Here is a 16,938-nt window from a genome sequence, read left to right as displayed (position 1 = left end):
AAATGAGAGAGATAGAAAAATGAGGAAGAAAGAGTGCGATATATAGTCTCTATAAAATTAAAAAAATTATAATTTCATTCTTTTTTCGAAGTTCCCTGTTTCCAGTTTTCATAATAATGGCGGCGGATTGATCTACCTCTTCCTACAGAACGAGTATAAATAGCGTGTTGCATAATGGTAAGCGAGTAAACTATACTATTTCAAATAGTTATTTTTCTGTTAAAAAATATGATTTAATGCATCAACAGTGAAACAAATATTATTTGGTTGAAAAAAATTATTTCAAATAATAATTATTTTTTCGTCAAACAATATGGTTTAATATAACGAAACTATTAAACTTTTATCCAACAAAATAATGTCTTGTATAAAATTTATGTTTTTGTAACAAAATGAATATAAATAAAACAAATAGATATATTAAATCTAAAGAAATCTTTTTCTCTGTGTATATATATTGATAAATTATAACTATGATATGTGAAGTGTTGAAAAAGTTTTATTGCAATTAAATCAAAATTAAATATGTTGATAGAACTTTCAGTTCTCAAAAGGAATTGTTGATGGAGGAATTTGTATTGATACACTATAGTTGATAAGATATTTAATTAAATATACGTTATATAATATAACGTAATATAGTATATAAGTATATACGTTTATGTATAATATAGTATATATGTATGTAATATAATATAATATTATGTATATGCAATTTATTGCGAATTAAATTATTGTGAATCTATATCAAGTAATTATTAATTCAATTACACTTATTAAATTTAAGAGTTTCTTTAAGTCACTAAAAAATTTATTATTAAAATTGATGAATTTAAAATAACGGAATTAATATATAGAGACCGTTTAAAAAAAATATTAAAATATTTTAAGATTTAGTATGCCCTAAAATAAGTTAAAAAGTCGTAATAAAATATGTCAGCAAATGAGTTGTTTTTGAAATATTTGAGATTTTTATTTTTATTTTTTTTTTTTTGAGATATTGCAAATATGTCAAAAATGGCTCATTTGCGGATCCATGTTTATTTTTGAGTTATTTTTTAAAATAAGTTAAAAAGATTTAATAAACATGGGTGCGTAAATAAGCCGTTTTTGAGATATTTGAAATATCTAAAAAAAATAAAAATAAAAATTGTTCATTTGTCCAATGTTTGTTAAAATTTTTTGACTTGTTTTTGAGCATTCAAAATCCCTTTAAAATATTTTATTCTTTTTTAAACGTTCTAAATATAGATATCAAAATAAAAAATGTTTAGATTTTTGCAAAAATTTATATATTTTTTTGCATTAGATTCATATCAAGCATAAAATAATTTAAAATTTTTTTAAACATAATTGAAAACTATTTAGTAGATTTTTAATAATCTATTTACATCAAACCTCATATTTAATTATGAATATCTTATTAAACATCGAATAATCGATACACCAAATTTTCTTTTTGAAGATTGAAAGTTTTAACAGTATACTTAATTTTGACTGCAATGAAATCTTATAGCTATTTCTTGCAATTCTAACTGCAAATTTCTCAAAATTATGACGTAATAAAACAATTTGGAAAATAAAATCATATTCAGCATAAAAAAATCTACAAAAAATGACTATTTAAATGTTTGAAAAAAAAATTATTTTTTGTTGATTTGTTTAATCGAATCAATATGTATAATTTAATTTTATAAGTTCCTGAAATCAAACAATTATAACTGGCTCTTTGTAGAATATATAGCGCGTACTTGAACTAAGGTGATTATCCTGAGCTTAAACTGATGTCGAAGAGTTTGGAGCTGAAGCCGATGGTGGAGCGCGAGCCGGTGTACTTGTACTCCAGTCACTCAGTGACTCGCCGGCCGTTGGTGTAGAATGATCGTAGTATTTTGTCGGTCCGTTCGTGTTTTCACGTTACTAAAAACGCTTGCCGTAGAGCATCGTTTCTTGTCTATTTACAGAGAAGAATACTATTTTTGTGACGTTGCTAAAAAAAACTGCACGGTATCATGTTCGATTTATAAAAAATCTGAAGAAAATTGCTTGTCATAATCTCTTTTACAATAACGTTTTTCTCTCTTGCGGTTAGAATTTCGGTGCAATGGTCTCCTGCGGGAAAATCGAGAGTTTATGTGAGACATAAGTGAGAAGTGAGCGAGAGTTTAACGCCAGAAGAGTTTCGAAGCGAGCGTGCGAAAATTTGTGTTGTGCTATGCATCATATATGAATGCATTTTAGTTTACGAGTGTTTACCTTCGACGACCATCTATTACATGGTTAACCTATACATCCTTATGCCATGTTGGATTAACCAGATTACGTGCATCGGAATATTCTTTGTGTAAATAAATCATCGACTGTGCAGACGCTGTGAAAGAAAAGGTAAGGGTGAGTGATCGAGCATGTGATTCCACGCTTGCACGTTCTCGCTTTTCATTCGCATGAACGGCACGAATGCTGTCGCCGCGTTGCCACTTTGATTCGTACAATTGCTATAATTGCATAATATTAGTATTAATTCGCGCGTGGTTTATTTTGCACTCTGATATTAATGAAGAAATCAATAGGTGTACGCATTTTTGCTTTAATTGATTTCATCTACAATGCGACATGATATTAAATGTATAGCGTTCTCTTGTCTTATAAAAGGGTTACTTATCAAAGGATTCCTTCGCTCTGACAGTGTTTAACCGATTGAAAACATGCTAATTGGAATATTATCAATTGCGATCGAAAATTAGATATTGTTTCTATTGATATCATGTAAAAGGATATAAGCAAGACTTATTGTCATTCTAGTATAAATAATGTGATTTATGATTTTCAAAATTTTTAATTTAGAGTTATTATTAGTTTACAAATATAAATGAAATTGAATAACTGGAGAATATATATATATATATATATATATATATATATATATATATATATAACATATATTATCAAGAAGTTGTATGATCTGATCAAATTTTTAAATTTTAATATAAACATCCTAGGAAATAGTGCTACATAAAATTTTGGAAATATTATATTTTTAGTATGAAATCTTTTAAAAGATTGTACAAAAGATGAAATATCAAAATTATCATTAACTTTCTTCAAATTATATATTTTATCACAAATAATAAATTGTACAATAAATTGTATTATTCAGATATTTCACATATATAAAAATATTAAAAAATGACAATAATCTACTCAAACAATAACAAATTTGTTTTGAAATTTGTGATAAAATACATAATTTGAATAAAGTTAATGATAATTCTGATATTTTATCAAATTAAATTCACTTTTATTTAACATGGGTAGGCCTTTTTTGAGTTACAAATTTTAAAAACTTTATTCAGCGAAAACTATATAATATTTAAAAAATATGCGAAAAATATATCATATCGCCAAATAGAATAAAATAATGTATACATGATAACGTATCGAACTAGCATGGTGCGGCATGACCGCATATCAGAGCGATGAACAGCGACGTAGGGGAGATTACAAGAATCGTGCGACACACGTGGAAAGAGCAAAAGGAGCGGCTCAATGATGGCGGGAGGAATATACACAAGCGCGCATTCCACAGACACGCATACGCATGATTGCATGGTTCGTGATTTGTTACTGGTTATTCACACCTGCGCATTCGCACTACTGCGTCATTGAATATAAAATACATAAAATACAAGATTTTTTTTATCTAATTTGATTATTTAAAATATCTTTACTATATTCGAGCATAAAAAATACATAAGACAAAAAGTATTTGTTTAAAAAAAAAACTGAAGTATTATGATAAAATACATATATACATCTTGCTACACACATATTTTTTAAAATGTTTTATTTGAAAAAACATGTTATAAAATCCAGCAATAGATTGCACAATTTTTTATTTTTAATTCTAACAATATATTTTGATATAACTTTTATCGCCAAAAAAAAATTTTGAATAATAAAATAAGATTTTTTTTATATAATGTGTTTTTAATGAGCGCATGAACTTGGCATCAACTTCTTATCTTAAAAAAAAAAAAGAATTTTTTAATGGACATGTCAGGTTTTTTAAACATATATTTTAAAAACTTCTGTACATGAAATATAAGAGCATAATATAAGCATTTCTAACAAATAAATCTGTTATTGAAATATGAAATTATGAATATATTAAATATATTCTATATATATATATATATATATATATATATATATATATATATAATCTAAAATATATTCTATATATATTAAATATATTATATATTTTTTTTTCAAGGAGCTCTAGTAATTATGCAAAATTATTGATAGATGGTTATTTTGATGAAATTTATTATACTAATCATCTGTATTAGTAATTATATATAATTATTAGTAATTATATGTGCATAATATAATCATTTAATCGATTTACGGTAATACACACACACACACACACATGCACGCACACATGCACGCGCGCGCATACACACACACACACACATACACACACGGATTCTGGTCGGGGACTTTATAGTAGACACATCACATATCACACACATATACACATCACATACACATACATTCTGCCGTTTGATTTCTAATAGACAGTTTGATTCTATCTAATGCCACTTCTATATACATTATACGTTAGTTTCTGGCTGCAGTGATCCTCGGTCGAGAGCAGGTGCCATCCAAGAAAGAAGAAGAAGAAAAAGACACACATATATGTGTATATATATATATATATATATATATATATATATATGTACATGTGTGTGTGTGTGCGTGTGTTATTGTATTATGTGTGATGTGTCGTGTGTGCGATGTGCGTATGTGCGTGCGTGCGTGCGTGCGTGCGTGCGTGCGTAGTGTGTGTTATATGTGTGTGTGTGTGTGTGTGTGTGTGTGGTGTGTATACAGGGTGTCCTAGACCACCCATACACCACTTTTCTTTCAAAAACTAAACATTTTAGAGAAAAACGTTTTGAACAAAAATTGGTTTTAAGGGGAACATAAGATGGTATCATTGGTTTGATCTTGGATGGCATCGTTAAGGTCAAGGCAAGGACACCTTTCATTTCTTAAATGGAATCCCTTATTTTTTATTGCATATTTTTATAGCTTATGTTGAGAGCTTTCCAAAACACTATAATAAAGTATTTTTTAAGTTATTTTGTATCTTAATCTGACATATTTTAGTATAAAATATAAAATATAAAATATCTCGAAAATTATTTAGTGTTTGATAATTGTATCGTAATACTTTTATGTACAGAATAATAAGATGAATCAAATGGTGTACAGAAAATAATTGTTTTTAAAAAAAGTATGCAATTATTTACAATATATTTTTTTATAATAATTATTTATTTTTTCTTGCGTGTGTGCGTGTGTGCGTGCGTGTGTGTGTGTGTGTACGTGTGTATGTGTGTGTGTGTGCGCGCGTGCGTGCGTGCGTGTGCGTGTGCATGCGCGTGTGCATGTGTGTGCGCGTGTGTGTGTGCGTGTCGCGTGTGCGTGTGTGTGTGTGTGTGTGTGTGTAGCTCGTTGCAAATTTATACTTTTTTTTTAAAAATAATTATCTGTTTTTTTCACATCAATTAATTTATTTTATTATTTTATGCATAAAAGTATTGAGATAAGATAATTAAAAAGTAAATATTTTATGATGTTGTGATAAGAGCATGATATATGATTTATATTTTTATTATATTTCATAGTTTAAATAAAATCATATCACATTAAAGTACAAAATATCCGTAAACTTATAAATTTAATTATTAAAAAACAAGTGTTTATACGACCAAACTGGCAATTTATTGTTTGATTATTATATCACGACGTTTCGACCATATGGTTTTGGTCCTTATCAAGTGAAACTAAAATTACAATACAATAAATAATGATAGTCATGTTACAAAGAAAAAAAAAAGGTAGGATTAAGCAACTTACGTTATAATTAAAAAGTAGAAAGAGAAAAATCGAAATGTCAAACTGACATTGTGTCAACCACTATGTTTGGAACCCTATGGGTTCTCCGTTATCACCTATTTTAGCAGATATTGTGATGGATGATTTGGAGACACATTGTTTGAGTCTACTTGGGTTTGCGGTTCCTGTATATTATAGATACGTAGATGATATTTTTGCTATTGTTCCACGTGCAAATGTTGACGAGATTAATTTGATTTTCAATAGTTATCATCCACGTTTAAAATTCACACATGAAATAGAGTCGGATTCATGTATCAATTTTTTAAACACCAGTGTTATCCGTTCCAACGGAAAAATTTTAACAAACTGGTATAGAAAAGCTACGTGTTCCGATAGATACATAAATTTTTATTCGAGCCATCCTTTTAAATATAAGTTGAACACCATTTTTAATCTTGTTGACCATGCTATTTTACTATTTGACGACCAGTTTCATGGAAAAAACATTGATGTCGTGAAGCAGATCTTACTTAATAATTGTTTTCCGACACACATTGTAAATCGTTATATTTGTAAGAGGCTGAATTTTTTGAAACACCGGAGCAGTAGCATTCTAGGTGATGGGGAAATTGATACAGACAAACCCTCTTACATCGCACTACCGTTTGTCGAAGGCTTGAGTGACGATGTTGGTCGGTTGCTTAAAAATATGGGACTGACAGTGGTTTACAATATACCTAAAAAATTAAATTCACTGATTAAACGCGGCAAGGATAGTTTGCCTATTAGCAATAGAACGGAGGTTGTTTACAAAATAAATTGTAAGAATTGTAGCGCTTCGTATATTGGCCAGACAAAAAGACACTTAAGCACCCGAGTCAAGGAACATTGTAATAATATAAAAATGCATGAAAGTAATTTATCCGTAATTAGCAAACACAAATTAAAATTTGATCATGACTTCGATTGGTCAGCGCCTGATATTCTACATAACGAAAAACATGTAAGAAAGAGAGAAATAGCTGAAATGTTTTTTATTAAAAAATTTGACAACACTATTAATTCCCAAAAAGATACAGAGAATTTAAACAACATATACGATAAATTAATAAAGGTCGTTTAGTTGATCTCAGTATTCCAAACATAGTGGTTGACACAATGTCAGTTTGACATTTCGATTTTTCTCTTTCTACTTTTTAATTATAACGTAAGTTGCTTAATCCTACCTTTTTTTTTTCTTTGTAACATGACTATCATTATTTATTGTATTGTAATTTTAGTTTCACTTGATAAGGACCAAAACCATATGGTCGAAACGTCGTGATATAATAATCAAACAATAAATTGCCAGTTTGGTCGTATAAACACTTGTTTATTAATTTATTTACTGGCGACATTTTTAAAATTAAACATAATATTAATTATTAAACTAGTAAATTATTAAATTTTTGGTTATAATACTCATAACTTTTTATACTAAATATTGTGAGGAATGAATATTGCGATTTATGTAATTAGTACAGTAAAATTAGCATCAAAAACACCGAATATCTATAAAATTCGGTGAGAATTGTTTAAAAAATTACCGATTAGAGTCGAAAGGCTCGGGTCCAAATCCAGCCAGAAACATCGAATATATTCGATCGCTACTTCTCGAGGTAATGGCAAATTATTGAGAGTATCTTGCCAAGAAGATCTCTCTAATCTAGACTCCGGTTCTGTTCGAAATTAAACTGTAGGTTCCATATGTTTATGGAGAATTATAAAAAGGCGCACACCGTAGAAGAGGATGTCACCATCTTCTAATAAGAAATACGGATTGAAGAAGAATAATTCTTGAGAGTCAAATTTATGATTATTTATCAATATTTTTCAGATAAATAAATAACCGCAAAAGGATATTTTTTTTTAAATTTAATAAAATAAATTTAATAAAATAAATTAAAAATAAGATATTGTTAGTAAGAAAATCAACACTATGTTGAGTTTTTGCTACAAAATACGACCGACTGTCTACAGATAAATTATTACGATTAATAAGAATGTCCAGAAATATGTCATCTAAAACCAAAAAAGAACTAAATAAATATAAGGAATGCCAACTTAATGGCCAATTAAAAGAAAAAACTTAAAAGAATAATCTTTCATCTGAAAATGTCTTTTATAGTTGAACCCGAATATGAATTTGTCCGTCGCATTACTTAGAATTATATGGCGCATTACATGGAATTACTATGTATCTCGATAATTCGCAATATACAAATTGATAAATGAGAAACAAATTGATAAATGAGACACCATCCTTGGTACTATCTCTCAAGATGAGTTCCTTCCGTTGATAGTCCAATTTATTCTTATCTTCATTTTTTTTTCTTTCACTCTTTATTATCAATAAATATTCGGCACACCAATGGGTTCTCCTGAATTCCCCGCTTTCTTTGATCATCATCGACATCACTCTACAAAACTCATTTTAGAGGTGAGAGCAATTTTCTTCTATTATCCATTTTACTTCTAATATATGTCAGGTCTGTTTCTTTACTAATGTATGATCGATTTTCATGATCGACAGATACACATTGATCGATCACTGTATTTCCTTTTTTTTCTTAGATTTACAATAGTTTTTATCAGTTATAGTTTTTCAGTTTTTTATATTACATAATATTGACTGTGATTCATTTTTTAGACTTTACAAAGTATCTTACGCATTGCATATCTAATTAATTATAAACTAAAATAAAACAATAGTTTTTATCTGTTAAAGTTTTTTCAGTTTATATATAAATAGTTAGTTATACGATGCTAAGATATTTTATAAAGTTAAAAGAATGCTTCAAAGTCAATATTGTTTCTGATAAAAACCGTTATGAATATGTGATATTTTGTTTTTAATTTTTAGTATATGATATTTAGTTTATATTTTATTTTATAATTAGCTAGAAAGATATGCAATGCATTTCTATTACTATTGTATTTACATTTAAACTTTATACAAATATTTTAATATATTGTTTTTTTTTTCAAAGAAAAAATATATTTACTTTTATGTATATTCACTGTATAATTATAATTGTAATTGTATTGCGAGCGGAGGACGGTCCTCAGGGTGTGAAGTTCCTACGGCACGCAGACCGAGTCCATTGTGCCTCTTCGATAAGCGGCCCTTCAGTTCAGGCCTATTCTCCTCCAAAAGAGAAGGAGAGCTTTAACCGAAAGATCTCCTATCTGCTGAGGCCTTGGAAAAGCAGACCCCAACAGTTCCAATCTAGTCGTGACATAAGCCGAGCAGTCGCATAGCACGTGGAAGCTAGTTTCCTTCAGTTATATTTCCTGCAGTTGGGCCTCATACTGATGCCCAATTTTTGCGAGTGGTAGTTGAGAATACCGTATTCCGTGAGAATACGAGTCACCAGCCCGGCCTCTCGGTTACTTAATGCTTTGGTACAGCCGGCGAGGCCCTCCCTCGGAGAATCCCTAAGGAGAGCCTTCGTCTGTCTGCATCCGACCACGCCTCTCTAGGAGGCCAGGTGCTGTTCTCGCAGCCAGAGACTGATTTTCTTCCCATCTAGGCTGCAGGGGATACCAACCGTCAGCTCCAGTCCCACTAACGCAGTTAGTGGTTAGTAGTCCGAACCAGCGAGCAAACTGATCGGCCGCCTCATTGCTCTTGATTCCAGAGTGCCTAGACACCTAGACCAGAGCAACCTCGTTGTCTCTTGAAAGATTTCCCAGGATGCATCTGCAGTCTCAGAACTTGAAAACAGTAATCAGACCCTCAAGGACCCTAAGAGTCGTCTAGCTGTTCGAGCAAACGCTGATGCGTCTGCCCCTCTCTTCATTGGCAAGAAGTTCCCTCTTTTCATTGGCGAGAAGTTCCCGCGCACAACATAAAATCACCACTTGGAAGACCGTGGCAAATTTACCGAGTGGGATGGATTCACTAGTTCCTCTACCGCGACAGTAAATACCTGCTCCTGAGCCCGAGCAGATCCTGGATCCGTCCGTAAACAGAATATACCCATTCTTCAGCTCTACGGCCTAAGCCAGTTTTCCCGCTCCGGAAAGCACACTTTAAACGACATCTCCAGAGCACGAATGGCTGGCATTTTGTCCTGCCCCATGTTAAAGATAGGATGAAAGAGGACCCCGTTGGAAAACTTAGTGTGCCTGATGCCGACCCTCCATTTTCCCTTACATCTCAGACAGTAAGCCGCCGATGCAGTCGCGGCGACGATCATATGATAAAGCGGCTCGATACCGACCAGCATCCCTCATCGTCACAATTAACATGGTTCTCATAGCCCCAAGAGTCCCTTTTAGAATAAGAGCCCTCAGGTGCTCAGCGATGTTTTCGCCGACACTAACTGTACCCTAAACCATCATATCATTGCAGCATAGAGCAGCCTAAGCCTAAGAATGGCAGAAAAGATTCAATAGACCATCCCCGACCTAAGATCTGACCAAAGGATCTTCTACACAGCCAGAAGAAAGAGGTTACACTTTTACCGATCCTCCAGATGCTCCTTCCATGTCAGCTTTCTATCTAGAATGACTTCAAGATATTTCACTGACCCAGCTGGTGTCAACTTGATGCCTCTTAAGGTGGGTCCCACCACAGTGCCCAGCTTGTATCTGCAAGTGAATATGACCAGCTCCGTCTTTCGGGGATTAACCGAGAAATCGGTGCTGTCACATCATACCTCTACCGTTCCAAGAGCACTTTGCGTGAATTCCAGGAGCGTGTCCAAAAAGGGTCCTTGTACAATGATCGCTAGATTATCCGTATATCCCTGCGCAAAGAAATCCTTATTATTAAGTTTGCCAAGTAGTTCATCGACTACTGAGCCACTTTATTGAAGGCCTAACATTAGATGTCATGCTGGATATAATTACTGAGAATTGTTTAAAAAATTATTAACGGTCTAAATTCTTTATAAAAATGCTTTTAAAGCATAGAACTTTTATGGAAATATCAAAAACAATAGATAGAAATGTCAAAAATCAGTGGCATAACACATTTTCACTAGTGATAAAATTATTTAAAAAATAAACAGAACTCTCTGTAAAAATGTTTCTAAAGTATAAAACTCTTATAGAACTGTAGAGAATTACTATTAGAAAAATCATCAGCATGACATATTTTCACCAACTGTCGTGCTAGATGTGGATATTAAAAATTGAATAAAAATTGTTGGAATATCGCTCTGAAATTACATATGTTTTAATTGGTGGAATATCGCTCTGAAATTGCATATATGTACTGAGCTTGAACAGAACTATCGGAAACTCTTGCTAAAAATAATAATATTCAATACGTTTTAGTACTTTAGAGAGTGTCGTGCTAGATTCGCGAAATTAGCACATTTTTTCAATTTTGATTTTTTAATATAAGAAATGCAGAACTATTTTTAATTTTTATCAGGAACAATAAAACTATGAAAAGTGCTATTAGAACTTTTAGTATTTTTTGAAAATTGTAAAACGTGCCAACTTCACAGACACAATAAAGCACTTATCAGAAAATTTAGAACTATTTACATATGTACAAATATATTGCTCTAATATGTATTTTATTGTTCGAGCTCATTCTAGAAAATCATAGTTAAAATAAAGAGGAAAGTTTGACATTAGCTGGCTCCTTTTTCTACTCTCTTAAAAGGAGAAATGAATATTTATTTTGCTTGAAAAGTTGAATATAGAATTAATTACTATTATGCTGTTTTAAAGTAGAGTTCTCTGGAAATATTTTGGAAGCATTATATTATTTAGAAATATTATCTATTGAATGCTGCTACGAGCATTTAAAATATAAATCCTGCTAAATAATTGTAGTAACAAAATTTAGATAAGAACAACAAATTAATATATAAAGAGTAAATTTTTGATAATCGTAATCTTATTTAGCGATACTCAAAGTAATGGAAAACAGCTTAATAAGGATACATAATATCGATACATAACACTTTAGGACAAGCAACTTGATTTTTTATATATTATGTATTATATGTACTTATGTGCTCCTGAATTGAAATCAATATTTCACAGTATACACTTCTTCATTTGCGAAAGAAACGCGCTCGCCCAACCGAAATAAACAATATTATAAATAATAAATTATAATTTTAATGTAATTCATATAAGAAAATATGCCATTGAAAATGCTTTCACGACATGACAGCAATCAAAAACTCTAAGATGTTTGCTTTTATTAATAGAACTTACTAGCCGTCTGGAAGACGGAAGATCTTCATTTTCTTGGTTAGTTTCATGTTTCCAATTATTCTGTATTGATCAGGCACGGCAATACAGATACAAATATTGCAGTAGGATTGAAACACAAAAACTTAATACTACATTACACGTTTTGGTGCCAAAAACATAAAAACAAATTTTTTAAATTAATTTATGTAGATTTCAACATTTTATCTTTGTATCACAATGTTATTTTAATTAATTTTAATTAATTAACAGTTATTAATTGTTAATTATTGTAGTTTTTATATTCTCTTTGTATTGTAGTTTTTATATTGCAGTTTTTACGTTTTCTTATATTCTTTAAATAATTGTTAGCAATTAAATGTCCCGTATCCCTATTAAGTTAGCCCCAGCGCTAAATAAGTTCTAATCTATATTAAAATTAAGTGCTAATTAGGTGCCAAAGTTCGAAATTAGGTGCTCAAATCATTTTCAAATCATTGGCAGAAAATTAGATGTATATTGGCGGCGGCTGGTTTAAAACATTAAGCTGGCCCTTCCCTGTACAAAAAAATATACAAGGTGAGTCATTTCAATCAATACATGCAAATATCTCGTAAAATAAGCAAGATGGAAAAAAATGTTTTATACAAAAGTTGTAGGGCTCAGAGGGGGACACCTGGTGACCTTGACCCTGACCTTGGAGTCAAATTTAGGGATCATTTTAAGGTTAACTTGATTTTCTTAAATGGAACTACCAATTTCTCATATTCTTGTAGCTGGCATCAAGACCTTTTCAAAACATAAATAAAATATTTTTTTATAAAATACTTTTTTAGAGTTATGAGACTTAAAAAATTGTATGCTGCGCATAACACAACAGACGTGAGACGCTAGCAAGTAGTTCACCAGCAGCAGTACAATGGCGTTACCGCTACGCAGCACAACATACAATCCTTTTTTCATATACAAAATTCAGCTTAGAGATTATAATTATGACATTCCGAATCAAACTGAATTCTCTAATATTACGTTTTATATTAATTTTATGTGAACTTATGATCACATATTCATTTAAATAAGAAATTTGATACTTAAGTGATTCCAGCATTAAAGAAAGAAAGACATTTTTCAGCAACACACTCATGGAGCATCTCAACGCATTTGTTTTTAATTCTAGAAAGCGGTAAACTGTCTAATTTCATTTTTTGAAAACTGACTTCCTTTATGAAAATTAATATTGCGCTCAATTACATCGCAATATTCTTAACTATTATAAGCAAGTTTTGTTTTCAAACTATTCTATCAAATTTTAGACATAGCTGATTATACTTTTTTAGAAATCGTTGATATTTTACTAGTTTTCGGAGAATCTTTTGGCAATTACCGTGAAGCTGCGAGACTTTACCGAAATCGGTACTCTAACAGACGACATCCGAATACTTCCGTTCGGACACTTAAAATTAGAGCGAGCAGGGTCAGTTGACCCGTCGTACCGTTAAATTGATTATGATGTTGATGATGCGCATGTTCTGACTGTCTTAACGGCTGTCAACATTAATTCTCATATTAATACTCGTGAAATAGCAAGACAAACAGGTAAATATCAGAGAACGGTTGTGAAAATTTTGAGGAGAAAATTGTATCACCCATATACTATATTACACTAACGCTTTTAATTTCTGATGATATGCGACAGCGTGTACCATTTTGTCAATGGGCTAAACGGATGATTGCGCATAATGCAGATTTTTTCAAATACGTTCTATTCTCTGATGAATCGACATTTAAAAATACCGGAGAATTGAACACACATAATTGTCATTATTGGTCAGATGTAAATCCTTATTGGTATAAGCAAGTAGATAATCACAATCACAATCCGTTGGAGTGTAATTTGTTTGGTGTGAAATCGTCAACAATCTAATTGGTCCATATTTTTTTCATGAAAATGTGAACAGACATAACTTTCTGGAGTTTCTCAGAGATCACTTACCCGCTTTACTCGAAGAAGTCAATTTAGAGACAAGGCAAAGAACGTGGCTTCAAATGGTGCTGCACCACATTATACCACATACACAAATTTTAAGAACATTTTTGAATCAATAACTCAAGTGAGATACCCTGTATATATATATATATATATATATATATATATATTATATATATATATATATATATGTATCTTTCGATCTCTTTCAAATGCTATGCGCGGAGTTTCGTTCAATACTGATGCAAAATTGAAAGCTTGGTTGGATGAATTTTTCGAGTCGAAACCGGGTGATTTCTACCAACGAGGTATTGAAAATTTTGTTGAATGTTGGGAAGAAGTTGTAAACAACAAGGAAGAATACATTATTGATTAATTAGTTGTTAATTTTTATTGAAAAATAAATTTTTGAAAAAAAACAGCGGGAACTTAGTTGCCAACCCAATATATATATATATATATATAAATAAACTTTTGAAAAACAGTGGGAACTTAGTTGCCAACCCAATATATATATATATATTGGGTTGGCAACTAAGTTCCCGCTGTTTTTTTTCAAAAGTTTATTTTTCAATAAAAATTAACAACTAATTAATCAATAATGTATTCTTCCTTGTTGTTTACAACTTCTTCCCAACATTCAACAAAATTTTCAATACCTCGTTGGTAGAAATCACCCGGTTTCGACTCGAAAAATTCATCCAACCAAGCTCTCAATTTTGCATCAGTATTGAACGAAACTCCGCGCATAGCATTTGAAAGAGATTGAAAGAGGTGGAAATCCGAGCTTTGCGGCCTTAGAATCTTGATTAAAAGCAAAAAGAAGGAGGTGTCGAAAATGCTCATTTTTCTCAACTTGACATTCCATTTTAATGATCTGAAAATTAACATAAATTAACTCGAACAAAAAAAAACGTAGATTCCGGTAGAACAAAATATCCTCTTTCGAATGATTTAAAACATTATGCCGAAAACATTTAATGACATACGGAATGTTAAAATTTAAAAAAACGGCGGGAAATTAGTTGCCAACCTAATATATATATAGGGTGTCCCATTTTAAAAGTTCCACCCTCATAACTTTTATATAAGGGTGTTTTATCATTATAAATATATATATATATATATATATATATATATATATATTTATAATATATATATATATAGTACGTAATAGAGAATAAATCAATAATAAATAATTAAATGTAGAGAAATAAGAAAAGAAAAAAGATTAATAAATAATTAAAAGAAAAAAATAATAATAAATAATAAATTAATAGTAAAAAAATAATAAATAATTAGATGTAGAGTAATAAGAAACATGCATCGTCGCGGTACGCGAATCATGAGTCAAACTTGATCGTGCCGATCCTGACCGCACGAATTTCATGCGCTCCCATACGTCAACTTCAATGTCTCACCATTCAAATTCTATTCATCGGATCACTTTTTTGTAAAAGCTTTTGTAAAAAGCTTTTTTGACTTCAAATTTCGTGAAGAATCTGTCATTAAAAACTTTTCCGCCAGTTCTGGAACACCCTGTATATATATATATATATATATATATATATATATATATATATATATATGTATGTATGTATATATATATATACATATATGTATATGATTAACATATTCAATAAAATAATTTTTCTTGAGCATTGTAAGTTTTAATAATATTTTATTTCGGTAAATATTGCGATGCAACGGCTGATTTGACATATGCTGTCAAAGTCATCACTTTGAATAACACTCAAATTGTTTTAACCGCTGTTTATTAACAAGTTATTAATAAAAGAATTTCCACGAATTATATGTATGTAAGGTATTATATAAAAAGAGGACCTCATATATAATCTTGACTTTGACATATGTCAAAGTCATGACTCTGAGACATTCAAGAAGTTTTAACCATCAGTCATTGATTATTAAAAAGTTATTAATTAAGTTAATTAATTAAGTTAATTAATATAATTAAATTATAAAAACAAGTATTAAATGCGATTATGAACTTTTTAATTATTCAGAAAGAAGACAACCTCATGTATGACCTTGACTTTGACATATGTGTTGTAACGTATATGCGTGATACAATGAGGCCCACCCCTTTTAAGAGAGTGGGGGGAGGACTCCACTCAAGAATATATAATTTAATCCAAACCAAATTTTAATTTTAAATCAGAAATGTGTTTGGCTTAGCTTATCTTTCGGGAATGAAGCCTCTCTGTAGGCAGGACGAAACTCATTGCGTCCACGCATACAACATAACACAACATTGTGGGGTTATAGGGTCACTTCGTGTTGTAAAATATATGCGTGAAGACAGTGGATTCCTTCTCCTCTATGAAGAGGCTCCATTTTCGAAAGATATAATCTAACTCAAACCAATTTCTAATTTTAAATTAAAATTTATACTTCTGTTTATGTTTATATTAATGCTTCATAACTTTTGAATGAATCGTGACCATCATTTTTTTTAAGATGAGGATCACTCAGAATGATGATTATGGCAACATATATCAAGATCAAGGTCATATATGAGATTGTCCTTTTTCTGTATAATTGCCTTAAATATAATTTGTGGAAATTCTTTTGTTAATAACTTTTTAATAAACAATGAGCAACAGTTAAAAATCTTTTGAGTGTTATTCAAAATGATGACCTTGATGTTAAGAATATAGTCATATCTGTAATATTTGTCTTTATTTCTAATATTTTTAATTGAAATAGAACTTATGGGGCTTTTACTTTTGAATGCTAAAAAAATAGGCCACTTTTGAAATTTAAAAAAAAATTACGTAATAAATAAATTTGAGATTTGGCACACTTTTTGTGTGTAT

General features: G+C 30.5%; 1 protein-coding gene across 4 annotated transcripts in view; it reads left to right on the top strand.

The window, feature by feature from the left end:
- The first annotated feature begins 1,882 nt into the window (after positions 1 to 1,882).
- Positions 1,883 to 16,938, top strand: part of LOC126850758 (protein expanded) — a 158,214-nt gene continuing 143,158 nt past the window's right edge. For 3 of the 4 annotated variants that reach the window (XM_050594057.1, XM_050594055.1, XM_050594053.1), the window contains exon 1: positions 1,883 to 2,385. The gene's annotated coding sequence lies outside the window, so the exon portion shown is untranslated. The remainder of the gene's footprint in view (positions 2,386 to 16,938) is intronic. The other variant, XM_050594054.1, reaches the window with a different exon arrangement.

The sequence above is a fragment of the Cataglyphis hispanica genome, chromosome 7 (genome assembly GCF_021464435.1).
Source record: "Cataglyphis hispanica isolate Lineage 1 chromosome 7, ULB_Chis1_1.0, whole genome shotgun sequence".
In the NCBI taxonomy this organism is placed as follows: Eukaryota; Metazoa; Arthropoda; class Insecta; order Hymenoptera; family Formicidae; genus Cataglyphis; species Cataglyphis hispanica.
Note: the sequence above shows the minus strand (reverse complement) of the source record. Positions and strands in the feature narration are given on the sequence as shown.